We start from the raw sequence: 14,261 nt of genomic DNA, 5'->3' as shown, positions 1-14,261 counted from the left end.
CTTCGTCTTGCCGGGATAACACTCATTTTCTGCATAATACAATTTATTTTTCAGCCATTTATTCAAAATACGTCAGTTTTTAATTCCAAAATAAAATATATTTATATATTGAGTTTATAATCACTATTAATGTAAAGCGACCAGTGGTTTTTTTTTGTAATCGTTCATGGTTCAATTTTCCAACATTTGCAGATGGCACCTTTTGTGTGGATGATATTATACAACGGATCAGCTATAGAGGCTTCTTTTGTGAGTCTGGAGAGGATATTTGAATACTTCAATCTAAATCCTGAAGTGAGCTAAGTTTATATCGACACAATTTTCATTCTTGTCCAATTATTATCCAAGGCTTTTAAGTTATTTTGTGTTTCTTTACTTAAACGAATGGTATTTGAATCTCTATGCGAGTGTATTATTTAAAGTTAATTTGATGCTATGTTATTATTGAACGGTTAACATTTTGTATATATTTCAATTCACAAATCTAGCTCGATTATTTATATTTTAAAAATGTTCGAATAAAAATCCACCACTCTGAACAAATATCTCCAAATAGACCCATGTTGAAAGTTGGGGGGCCGAAAATTAACATTTTTACCTGGCAACTCAGCATTTGGACGGAACATCCGTTTCCTTACTTCCGCCTGTATATTTCAATGGCGGTCACGTGGTTCAAAACGTCACAAACAGGATGTTCCGTCCAAAGGTCTCACTTAAGCCTCGTCTGCGGCCCCTCTTTTGTTATGGGTCTATTAAGTAGTTTCTGAACACAGCTGTAAATTAAACTATGCGGCTAAAATATTTTTCAAATATGAAAAATGTTTTAGTTAAGAGATCCTAAGTTAATCGTTTAATGAATAAGCCCATGTCGTCTAATGTTTTTGAAAAAACGTGTGAACTATATAAATTTATGAGGTTGTGTTTCATTACAACATTCAATCTTATTAATTTTAAAATAATTCACTTTCCCGAAAAGAGACTTTACTTCAAGGCAAACCTTTATTACTGCCCGTACCGTGAAAAAATCGAACGATTCGTTCTTTTGATGGGCTTAAAAAATTTTGATTACCTTGTGACCATGGACACTGTTAGAGATACAGTGTCCATGTTGTGACCAACAAGTATGAGAAAGTAGGCTTCACGATGGCTTAGACACCCGCGACGTTCCCATTTAAATGTTGTCCAGAGCAATAAGATGATTTGATGATAACAGAATTAGATGATGGCAAGGGTCCGGAACGATTTGAATGGCCCTTTGCTAGGCTCATTATTATTCAGGGTCCCTATAAAAATTATACGGCATGTCTAGAGCCCGAGACCAAGTTCGATGAGATGTATCTTGCTTGAAATGGTGCTAGATGATTAATAGAACGGGTAACAATACCGAATGAAGACTATGGTCTGTAATGATTCTAAATTAAGACTAGCGTATGTAATTGTTATTTAACTTAATTTGCCAACTGATTTAATATAGCAATTGCGTACATTTATTTTAATTGCATTAAATTAATACAGACTAGATACATTTTAATCCAGATATTATTTGGAATTGTAAAAATGTAGTCATCGTCTGCAATAAAATAATTGACTTTTATCCGAATAAAGGGCAATGCTGAATAATTAATCCGCATACTTTGTCTCTAAATTTTAAAAAGGTACAAAGTGTTTCATCTTTGGATAAGGTAACCGAACTCTTGAAGAGTGGACAAAATACTTAAGGAATGAGCACTCCATTTCTTTTGATATTTCATACGAAAACTATTAAGGGTATTCTATTTCGAATTGGTTTACTTGAATGTTTAGTTCTATTTAGAACAATTGAAACGTCTAGAAAAAATGTCGTACTATTAAATAAAATAAATGGCACATTCAAATGATTCATCAGTAAAGTTTGAAATGCGCGTGATTTTTAAGGAAAAGTGTTTATGTTAGAAAACCATAAGTTTAGTACTCAACAAACAATAAGCCATGTGCACAAGCGTCACAAAGTATATTAATGCCTGTATCATTTCATGAACGTTTTTCTCCCAAACAGGCAGATTGGATTAAATCAGAAGCTCATCTATCGAAGCAATGGCCTGAGAAAGGTCAAATAAGTTTTCGGGATTATTCAACTCGCTACCGGGAAGGATTGGACCTGGTTTTAAATAACATATCTTTCGTTGTAAATACAATGGAAAAAGTAAGTAATTAGGTAGTTTAAAAAAAATTATTAACAATAAAGATTCATGGTCTACAAAACCACTAAAAGCTGTTGCAATTAATTTTTGTTGAAAGAAAAACTTTGCAATTTCCGTCAACCTTCTAAAAACATTGAAAAATAATTGTCTTTGTTCCTTTTTTTAAGTTGTTGATAAATAATAACTATAAACAATTAAAAATATAAAATAATAGTTAACCCAAAATAATATTGAAATTTAAATGGTTGATTTTGTTATATAATTTCACATTTGTTTTTTACTTTTTTGTGGCCTTTGTTATGAAAATTACAAAGATTGTAAGCATTTTCAAGATATTCAAGTAACTTCTATTTTAATTAAATAGGTTGGTGTGGTAGGAAGAACAGGCGCTGGAAAATCTTCTTTGGCATTGGCTCTGTTTCGGATGATTGAGCCAGCAAACGGAGAAATCATTATCGACGGACAAGACATCAGCAAACTGGGTCTACACGATCTGAGATCCAGAATCACCATCATTCCACAGGATCCTGTTCTCTACTCCGGAACCCTCCGATTCAACTTGGACCCTTTCAACTTAAACAGTGACGACGAGCTCTGGGCAGCTCTAGAATTAGCTCATTTGAAACCTCTCGTGAAGACGTACAAAAATGGCTTAAATCACGAAATGGCGGAAGGTGGACAGAATTTAAGGTCAGATTTTATTAGAATTATAAATTGCGTGAATACCTATTTCGAAACGATTTTTGGAGTCCTATTAAAAAAAGGATATTACGGTGTTAGAAGTTACTCATACAGCGAAATTTCACCAGTTCTTACCAGAAATATTTTTGAGCAGATTTATTTGCTTATATTCCGCGTGGCAAACATTTTTAATATCTTCATCTTTAGCCCCATACTATTTGATAGTAATCTTTTATCGCTTATAAAATTCTTCAAAGCAGAAACGTTCAATCTAGGCGATTATATGAATTAAGTACCCGGCAGACCTGCGCTACATGCTAACTAAAGTTTACTGGATTTTTCGCCTTTTAAAATTCATTTTTCTTTAAAAGTGCCTGAACCTGGATCAATAGGCGAAACTATTAAGTCGGTGTGGAATGAAAAAAGGGACTCACGTGACTTATTGACGTCGTTAGCTCGTGAATAGGTATTTCTGTAAAATACGGTGATTTTGTTAGTTTCGTCACGAGTACATTTTTCCTTCAGAGAACGGCTCGTGCCAAAAATGTGCGTAGAATAGCGATCACACGTTGTTTTCCTTTCCCATTTTAACAGGTTGAGCAAGACTAAAATAACTTTTTAGTTTCACCTAAGTTACCAAATTAATTTTTGTTTTTAGATTTAATTTGCTTAATTATATTTATCTATTTAATTCTTTTAATTCTTTGTTTCTTCCTCGAAACCACAATGTTCAGAATATGCAATGTTGGTGTTTACGAACTTAATTTTAATATCCCAATTATTATTAATTTAAAAAAGGAAATATTATGTTATTTAAAATACTTTACTTTATTCGAACTATTTTATATTAAATACAGAGTTTTTACCCAACACTCATATATTTATTTTATCCTACTTTAAATAGAATTATAAAAATATAATTTGGCTTTAGAGGCTAAGTTGGTGTGGCTTTGCCTTAAGTCGTCTATGGTCCATGGTGATACACAGTTGTTTTTAAATTTATATTAATAAAATAAAGAAATCACGCTTCTGTCTCTCATTTAATGAAATAATTTGTCACTTGGTGGATAACGCCATGAAATAGTTATTACTTGCGTGATTGATAGTTTTAGCTTTATTGGAAACAACGAAATAGAAATTAATAATAAGGATAGATTTTTTTGGTTTAGCCTGGGTCAGCGCCAACTGGTCTGTTTGGCAAGAGCGCTTATCAGGAAGACGAAGATTTTGGTGATGGATGAAGCGACGGCTTCGGTGGACATGGAAACGGACGATCTCATTCAAGCCACAATTCGGGAACAATTTCAATCTTGCACAATTATCACCATTGCGCATAGAATAAACACTATCATGGACTACGACAGGTAAAAATACACGCAATTGATATATTCTTTAAATATACTTAAAACCAAAACAGACACTTTGTTGCAAGAAATACCATCTAAAAGATTTCTAAGACATATTGGCGTGCGGCACCTTGAATCAGCATAAGGGATTTCTCATCATCTCCTGAGAATGAACGGGTATAAGGAGCAAGGCTCGACAATAAGCCAAATAATGTTTCATAACAACGAGTTCTTTGTCCGCCAATAAGATGAAATTAAAATTATCATATCGCCAAACCAACAACCAACTAATAATAATAAAATAATTAGCTTTGTTAATGCCCAAGGTGCCACCCTTCGACTAACGAGTAAGTCACCTAGCATCTATTTGCTGATATTGATTCGTGGAATGCACGCGGTGGTCAAGCGGCTCCAGTTAAAGCATGGCCCTACCCAATGTTTCTGGTGCTGGCGATACTGATACCAGGGCGAAGATCCTCCGGCGGTTTGAGGAACCCACTTCGAAATGACATTCTGCATTTCCAAAACCTGCAGTTCAGCCGCATTTTGCGAGAAGGCAGAAGTATTTCCACAGGGCAACGCGCTTTCAGTATTTACACAATTTGCCAAACTCCAATGAATTTTCTGGAGTAACTTGGAGATATTCTTTAAAAACAAAATTAGCACCTAGCTTAATGAAACTATTATCAAGGAGCTTTCCTCCCAGCGCAAAAGACGATATAATGGTTTGAACTGCATCTATCCCAAGCAACCGCCAGCTATTCAATTTTGCGACATCTTGCCAAATGCTGGCTACTTACTCCAAAAGGGCTGATTTCATTTTTGAGGTGGTTTTAATTTGTGATTTTTCCAAGTTGAGGGTTTGAATTTATTAGAAATTATATGTTCATTAAACTATCAGGCATGATTCGACACATAATTACTTAAAATATAATTTAAAGATTTTAGACTGTGGCTACTTTATCTGGAAAATAACCCATTCAAACATATTAATCACATGAACAAAAGACATCGACAAAGTTTGGAAATCATACTCGTTTCAGCATTTTCTATTTTCAATATTTTAAGGCCAAAATAAATAATTATAAAATACAAAATGTGTGGTTGTGCGGCTATAGAAGTTACATGATATTTCCAAGTGAAATCATTTTACCCAGTTCCTCCGTGAATCGTAGGTCAATATCAATTAAGACTTCAAAACCAAATCAGAGGGTAATAATATCCGACTATTTAATTGTTAGAAATTCATTTTACAGTTGAATCTGGCATTTTGACAGTTTAAATATAACATTTTAACTAACTACCGCTTTTATTTTTGAAAATATTCAGCTTTTACCCTCTGTTGGAGGTAGAGTTTGGCAAAAAACATATTATTCCAAAACCCGAAACCACTAAGTTCTCTGTTTAAAAAGGGTTAAGAAAATACGGAAGGTTTAAGACGGTCAGCTCGGCTTTTAAAACATATTTATATTTTAAATTTTAATTATGTTTCAATATATTTTCAGGGTGTTGGTTCTCTCTGAAGGGAAAATCGTTGAATCTGGCGCTCCTCATGATCTTAAAAGAGATAGCAAGTCGTGGTTTTCTGAACTATCAAAACATGCGGAACTTCAAAGCAATAACTAAATGACAAAGTCTATAAAACTGTAAAATTCTGCCAAAAATATTTTCAAAATCAAGCGCTATAGCCAAATGGTTAATAATTGGTTGTTTTATATTTTGTTATTATCCTTATTCAAACAAATTATCGAAACCTCTATCAAATATTTCTTGAATTTATAATATTTTTCCATAAACATTCACCCAAGATACCTTCTGAAGCAGAGCCGTACCTAGTCCAAATGGCGCCCTGGCCCAAAAACCAAAATGGCGCCCCAGAAGAACCTTAAGTAGAAATTTTTAAATTTCTAATATCTAATTTAAATGAAAGTCATAGATTTTGCGCCCCTAACATTTTGGCACCCTGGGCCCCTGCCCCTCTCGCCCTAATCAAGGGACGGTTCTGTTCTGAAGAAACCCTGCCGAATGGGGTTTACTTTTTTCTTTTGAGTTAATTGGGAGAGTCTAGGGCTCGGGATTTGTATAATATAAGCTAATTGAATAATTATATCTGTCACATGAATATATAAGATTATCTATGAGTATATATAAAATAGATAACTTTCTCATAAAATGTATTTATAAACAATTATCTATAACTATGCAAATGGGAGTATATATATATATACAATTTACTGCCGTAAATAATTATGTTATAATATTTCTTATCAGTTAATAAGTCGCGAATTAATACATTTTATATCACCAAAGAAAAAAATCAAGTGCTTCTATAAATACTACTTTGCCGCGACCTTTTGTAGATGGTGTTTTTTTGTGAATAAATTGAAGTAAGGGCTAATTTATTTTCCTATTCAAAAACACAACAAAGAAATATAATTAGGTTTATTGCCAATAGAAATAGTTTATTTTAACGAATATAGAGTGTTGAATAATATTTGAAGTTATTTGTAGGAAAGTTCATAAATTTTACAGAGTCATCGTGTAGCGCATTCGGCCCTGGTTATTTCTTAGGTCAAGTTCCTATAAGCTATCAACATCGCGACCATGGCAGAAGCTCATAATCTAACGCACCTTCCGCGTACTCGTAGTGAGGTTTGGCAGCATTTTAATATACCAAGTGAAATGTCAGATGGTAATGCGAAACGGGTCGCGAAATGCAAATATTGTGACAAGTGAGTGGTTTTAAAGATGCACAGTGTTAAAGCGTTGTCGTCCTCTGATCGTATCTTGTGGTACGCTTCAATATGGAATTAATTGAACACCATAATACGGACAAGAGGCTTTTACTTTAAGCTGAAAGAACGTTTTCCAATAACAAGTTTGTATACTTACAATTGTTAGTGTGTCCTATTCGGAAGGGAAAACTACCAGTATACTGACCAGTAACTTTAAATATTATTTGGAGAAAAAACACCCTGATAAGGTTGATGAATACCAAAGGTCAACAGTACGTATAATCAAAAATAAATGTATTGCTTTTGTGTTTAAGTTATTTTTATACACAAATGTTAAATAATTTTATTTTCTAACTAAAATTCCTTTTCTTTTCGTCGCTACCCCAAGGATATCTGTTTGAACGTCTTCACTTCTTTTCCACGGTAAGCTCACACTATATCTACCGTCCACAAATTTTAATTAATCTTTAAAATCTTGATCTCCTTCGAAGTCCTCTTCTTCTTTTGGATGAATTCCTAAGCTTTCCAATTCCCAAAAAGACTACAATCTATTATTTATTTTTTCTATTCCAATATTCATAACAATTAGTCAATTACACCACTCCCAATTTCTGAATTTTTGGGGTTAACTGTGGAGCCCTGAAAAGCCCATTGTAATTTAGTCCTAATTGCGACCATTGACTGTCCAAATCTTTTTAATTGCCCTTCCACGTTGTCCCAATAATAAGCAGCTCTTACGAGGAGCCCGATGCACCAAATGCTTAATGTTTGAAAGCTAGCCTCATCAGCCATCTGTGGATCTTCTCGCCCCATTAATTTCTCAATATTTCCGAAATTTAGAGTGGTAACTGTATTGCATAAATAGGGCACCTCAATTTAAATTTTGTTCTCGGGACACGATGTATTTTGCAATGTATCGTTACCCACTTCTTTCCTACCTCGGATAGCCCTAGACTACGAGACACCTCGTCCTTCACGAACGTAGCCATTGAGTTGGGAATATAAATCTAGAGGTCCAACCAAAACGCCGGATTTCTGTATTTCGCCGCCCAAAGAGAAAAAATAAAAAATTCGAGGTGTGTCTGGCCCTTGTGGTCTGTGTAAGAAGTATACGGTAGGCAAAACTTTTTATTATGTAAAATGTGCCTACTTAAAGGGCCCAGTGCAGAGACGTTTTCAAGAATCGCTAAATAGCGATTCCTCGCTAAATTAACAGAAAGGGGGCTAGGTTTCGGAAAATCGCGAGGTTCACGCCAAATCGGTGTGCAGAGACATCTCGATCGCAAAAATAACAGGAAAGCATTTTGTTTATTTTGCGAAAGGTCTACGTTAGTCGCTAGCCGCCGAAAAGCTCGCCAAAACAATGGCGGATTATGGTACGTAAAGAGCTCGGGTATTAAATTGAGAAGTAAACGCTTTTTACCTTTTTTAATAAAATAAATAATACAACACGATAGGTCAGAATATTTTAAATTATTAAAATTTGAGTTTCTAGCTCCGCCCTTGGCGTGGCGGAGTGGTTAGCGCTTTCGCCTTGCAGCAAGAGGAGCCGGATTCGATCCCAACTTGTGGCACTGGTTGAAAATTCGTAACAACTCCTCCGTTGAGTTTGCAAGTTCTATCCCCACTGGTTTAAGGGGCTTTCCCCGATTTCTTCGGTTTCCCCTTCCATAAAAACTTGTAGAGGTTAAAGGTTATAGTTAGTGTAGGGTGCTTTTGGCTCGCGTGGCACGAAGGGCTTGCCACCACCCTCCTGCGCATTGTAACCCGACCACCTGTTTAAAGGCATAATAAGTCGCTAGAATACTTGGGCATTAGGTGGTGCCTTGGGTATTAGCCTAGCTTATTATTATTAGTTTTATTATTATTATCGCTTTCCGAAAAATGTTTTTGTCAAATTATTGTCAGAGCCAAGGCCTAACCACAATCACGATTTACGAAACACTAAAATAAGTCAGCCACTCTTAGCAACTTTGCAGGTAAGAATAAATTATAATAGGGAATCTAATACATTACAACTTTTTTATTCATTGCCATGTGTTTATATTTATTTTAGTTTAGTGTTTTAACTAAATATTAGTCACAAAGAAGCCTTCAATAACACTTACTAAGTAGCGATTTTTCCTAAGCCTTAGCTGTAATATTTCATAGTACATTAACGTTAATATTATATTAGGTGATGGGACAATCCTTCCACACCCCTCAACAATTGACGACGAGAAGTTTACTGACAATATAAAAATCTGGCCTGTATTAGACCAACTGAAAATGTTTTACTATTTAATGAAAACTAAAGCTTGTGACTTAAAAGACATAAATGCTAGAAAAAGTCTAGAGTCCTACAATTACCTTGAAAGCGGTTGGGTGCAAACTGTTTATGTTTTTGAAGGTCAAAAGGATATATTGTTCCTTAAAGCCAAAGTTTGTCCATCACAAGCTTTATCTAACGCAGAGCATCGGGCTGGGGTGTATTCGCCGAGTTGGGCAAATCGAATGGGTTATTGTATCTGTATGTAGAGTCTAGGGAAAACCTGCGCCGATATGGGTTCCATTTTATGGAAAATTGAATTAGCTACCATAAAGCAGACAAAGCTTGATATGATTAAAAAACCAATGCGCGAAAACTCAGACATGGAAAACTTGCTTAAAACGTGTGAATATTGCTTTAAATTTTACGAGAGGTACATTTTGTTGACAAAGAAGCAAATGGATTCATGAGAAAAAAACACAAATAGCCAGGCAAGCTCGGAGTCTCACATTTGGATGGAGAGTTGAAGTTTAAGGATTACAGGGTCAACTGCAAACAACATTCCGAAGCGAAGCCAAACAGATCCTCAAAAATTTCTGTTTAATCATCTATATATAAACTTTTTCAAGGCAATAAATATACAGCACATGGAAAAATTATGAACAGGAAGCTATTAATCATTTCATGACCATAACGGACTACGAAGTGAAGAGTGCCGGAACCTTTGTGTCAAATTCAACCGCATGGATTTTCGCTAGTCCGGATGGATTAATTGGTGATGACACTGTTTAAAAAGCTAAATGTGCATTTCCAGATGAAAAAAAATTGAATGAATAAACATGGATTTGATTGAAAAAATGATAAAATTCAATTGAACCCAAGAGGATCTATAGGGCTTATTTCACGCAGGTCCAAACTCAAATGTATGTAACAGGTAGAACATTTGCTTATTTTTTGTGTATTTCTCAGATAACCCATCAAATTCAATAATAACGGATTGCTCATATGATAGCAATCTTATGAGCAATTTATTAAACCGGGTTAAATTGATTTACTTTTCCCAAATGCTGCCAAAAATTACAAGCGAGTTTTCAATTAATCATCTAATAATCCATAAAGACTATTTAAAATTTATCAAATCTAACTTTTAACAGGGTTTTTTTAAGATGTTAGCCAGCCTATTTTATTTTTTAGTGGTTTTTATTTATTGTTGGAAGTTTTTTTTATTTTATTCCTCAGTTTAATTTTTTTTAACTATGACAAATCATGATCTGTAATGTAAAAAAATACACAAGTGTAATTAGTCTAAAGTATAATTTAGAATGGGTTGGTTTATAATTAGGCAGGGTTTTAAGTTGATGCCGCACATACAATTACAATGTTATCTAGGTTTTTGGCCAAATTAGTTAGGTTAAGTTCATATTTAAGAATACGATATTCCTTTAACCGCCTAATGGCTCCTTCTACGTGAATTCGTACACTAGCTATGCGACGGGTTGATACAACTTATTTCTCGGACAGTTGTTTTTTTCCCTTGGTAAATGCTGGAACATTCAGCTTAACTTGATTAATTAAAAGTTCATCAGCCACCCTAAAGCCCCTATCTGCCATTATTTCATCACCAGGCAAAGTGTAGTTAATAATTCGGCAATCATTAAAAATAAATTTGTCGCTCGCTTTTCCCCCGTAGCATTTAGATATAAACATGAAATGGACATTTGGGGCTACTCCAACGATAAACTTTGCGGTGTTATGACTATTATATGTGCTATAAGTTTGAGCCCTTGGTATTAGTAACGAAGGACGGTTAATAAACACCTCCGAACAATCAATAATTCATGTAGTGTTAGGGTAAATTTCTTCAAAACAAGATGGTAAAGTGGCTTTTATGGTTTCACGTGGCAGCCAGTAAACAAGATTCTTGAGATTTTCAGCCATAATGGGAAGCCACATCTGAATAACATTTGATATTACAGAGGATGAAACCGAAAATCATCTGCCTAAATCTTCTAGTAAAAGCCCCAATCTTAGCCTTAAAAGCATTATTAAAAGCTGATCACCAATTTACATTTTGAATTTAAATTGAGATACGTAATCAGATAAGTAAGCTAATAATTGTAATTTTTTTTTTCGAATTTTAGGCCGGTGTAAGAAAGGTTATTGGAAATACTCATGTTATTGTAGCTTAAACTTGGAAAATTAACTTGTAGGCCCATATCACAGCTGTTACTAGGAACTTGTTTTTTAGTATATTGATGGTCCGATAATTGGTCTTCCCATTGTGTTGTCATATCACGTTGTGTAATGAAACTTTGGCCACATTGAATTGACTGATCTTTAAGTTCTATGAGACCATCACTTTGGGTAGAGACATCACAAGCTATATTTGACTTATCACGGTGTCCTATTATTAGAGACTCACTTTTTGAAAAAACATCACAAGTAGCAATTGACTTATCACAGTTGAGGGCATCACTTTGGGTGGAAGCATCGCAAACTTTCTGACTAGAGCCAACCTTATTTATAGACGCTTCATTGGTAAGAAACTGAGGATTCTTGTATACATTTAAATATAAATATGATGGAAAATTTTAATGCATAATTCATTTGATATTTTGGTTTACAATCAGTCAATCATACATTTTCCTGGAGTCCAACAACTCTTTAATTCTAAAACATTTCCAATATCGGTGCCTTCATAGATCCGAACTACCACTTAAATCAACCTTCCAACTGCTTTGATAAAAGCATTTTTATTTAATAGCTGTCCCTTTGCTCTGCCGCACAGGGTATATTTGCCTAAAATTTTTAATTGAAAATAAAAGCCATAAGTTAGAAAATAAATAGGTTTTATTTTTAAATATATTTTGAACAGACATTTTAATATTATTGAATGTAATTTAAAATATTGAATATTATTTTAAATATTTTACTTTTTGAATAATGATGATAATTGGTTATGTCAAATTGAGTTTTAATTTCCCATTAAGACTTAGATAACAAGATAATAGGTGTATAACTGGTTCTAGTAAGCAAGTAAAATATGCTAATTTTGGTAAAATTTTCAATCAAAAACAGACCTCTGATAAGATAGTGATTATGGATAGCATAGCATGATTTGTGAAGAGCTTTTAATAGTGTACTTTTATCTCAATCATGTATCAAGAGTTTTCCAACTCTGCGAGCTTTCAAATAAAAAACCAACCATGTGTAATTTATATTCACCGAGGCAAAGTGTAACTTATAGCCACAAGGTAATATAAATAGAATGGGGTACAGTACACAGACATTGTAAATAAAAATAGCCACAAAGGCAATTAATATGAATATATGTTATATTAAAAAACTAAAAACAAATTCTACGCGCTTAGTGTAAGTAAGCACATTTATCAACAGTACTTGAATAGTGGGTCTCCAGTCCTGTTCTGGCTGTACTACCTTACAACGGTATGGCTCGTACATTACTGATCCTCAAATAACAATAATTTCAGTCTACTCACTCGTTAAACTTTTCAATAATTAGGACGCCTTTACATAGAGTCATAGAGGATTAAGTTTGAATGCCCAGAACGTTTATTGTTATGAAAAATTATTCAAATATTTACCATACTTCATTACTGTAATTAAAATTCCCAAAATTATTTACACAATGCTAGATGGATACACCTAAATCAAAATTCAATGATTTTTTTTTTTAACTCTGTAAAAAATCAGCTGGGTAAAAAAAAACTTATGGAAGAGATAAAACAAAATTAACTTTAAACTTAATTTCACTTTCCACAAAATTCTTTCTGGTACTACTAAATGCGTTATTTTTAACCTAGAATATATGATCGGGTTCTACGGGCTAATTTTCCCTACGAAGCAAAGGCTTAACGGTTAAATGTTAATTACTATTCAACTGCAAGTTAATTAATTACGATTATGATAAGAAATGGTTTATTATTTCTTGAGTAAAGTGCGAAAAACAACGTTAACTCGAAGACGGATAAAATTTGATTTTTGCATTTTTCCGGGAAACTGGCTACGAGCTGATCAGTTGGCCTTCCATGTCAAAAATGGTACACTAACTCATTACAGTACGAAGCTTCTTATCTACAGTCGACTAACTTTCGTTAAATGACGGGATTCCAATACGTTTCTCGCTGAAGTTGACAGTAGCAACAAATCCGTATGGCTATCTCTGTACTGTACACCAACGCTGATACATTAATATTAATTGTAGTACTGCCAGACAATAATTGTTGACAGTTAGGATAATCCCGCTAGGCGTCTACAATACTGAATCTTGGGCATGAAATTCGCTTAAAATAAAGTCTTAAAATTTTTAATGACCAGCTTGGCTGTATTAATTTTAGCCATAGGAAATCGCGCTGACCCCTTAAATAAGAATGACCGGTAGGCCATTCTTAATTTACACTTATTTGTTACTTCTAATCATACTTTGAAAGCATCGAAGATTCTTTCGATCAGTATTACTCTTATATTTTACTTCTGATCACACTTATTTGTTACGTTGAGTGTCACACTTATTACTTCTGGTCATACGCCGAAGACTAGGTCGATCAGTGTCATACCTTCAGGGCACGTGTAAATTCAAACCAAAAATCCATCGTGAGTTAAAAACCTTTAAATCACCAGGAGATCACATGTGAAATTACACGAACTGTAATAAAATAATAATAAAAGAGACGGGATACTACATGACTAAAATTTTTAAAAAATGTATTTACTGAGATCGATATTGTTCTGGCGGTTTCGCCAGACATAAAAAGTAGTCATCTAATCTCCTATCGCCATCTATAATTATGTTTATACCATTCAGTTAGGAATATATACTCTAGATTCTTGAACACTCAATTGATATCCGCTATGGTGTCACGGTTGGGACCACTTTCTAGAAACACTTACGGCGGCTGTCATTTATCATTATACGGTGCCGTCATCTATTTTACAAATATTATATTTAAGCCACTAATATCTAAAGCAATTAATCGTCTTACGTTGGAATTGTCTATCTTTGCACTCGAGGCTCTATTCGTTAGAGGATTCAACCAAAATTTCCGATAAC

At 34.1% G+C, this 14,261-nt stretch overlaps 1 pseudogene across 1 annotated transcript in view; it reads left to right on the top strand.

Annotated features, from left to right (window-relative positions):
* The window catches only part of LOC149962204 (ATP-binding cassette sub-family C member 1-like), a 60,169-nt pseudogene extending 53,577 nt beyond the window's left edge, over nucleotides 1-6,592 (top strand). Inside the window, exons 15-19 of the transcript XR_016481360.1 lie at nucleotides 193-294; nucleotides 2,036-2,182; nucleotides 2,545-2,870; nucleotides 4,031-4,225; nucleotides 5,713-6,592. The product of XR_016481360.1 is annotated as an ATP-binding cassette sub-family C member 1-like (transcript). The remainder of the gene's footprint in view (nucleotides 1-192; nucleotides 295-2,035; nucleotides 2,183-2,544; nucleotides 2,871-4,030; nucleotides 4,226-5,712) is intronic.
* Nucleotides 6,593-14,261: the final 7,669 nt, after the last annotated feature.

The sequence above is a fragment of the Leiobunum rupestre genome, chromosome 1 (genome assembly GCF_980474605.1).
Source record: "Leiobunum rupestre chromosome 1, qqLeiRupe1.1.hap1, whole genome shotgun sequence".
In the NCBI taxonomy this organism is placed as follows: domain Eukaryota; kingdom Metazoa; phylum Arthropoda; class Arachnida; order Opiliones; family Sclerosomatidae; genus Leiobunum; species Leiobunum rupestre.
This window is presented reverse-complemented; position numbering and strand designations above follow the sequence as displayed.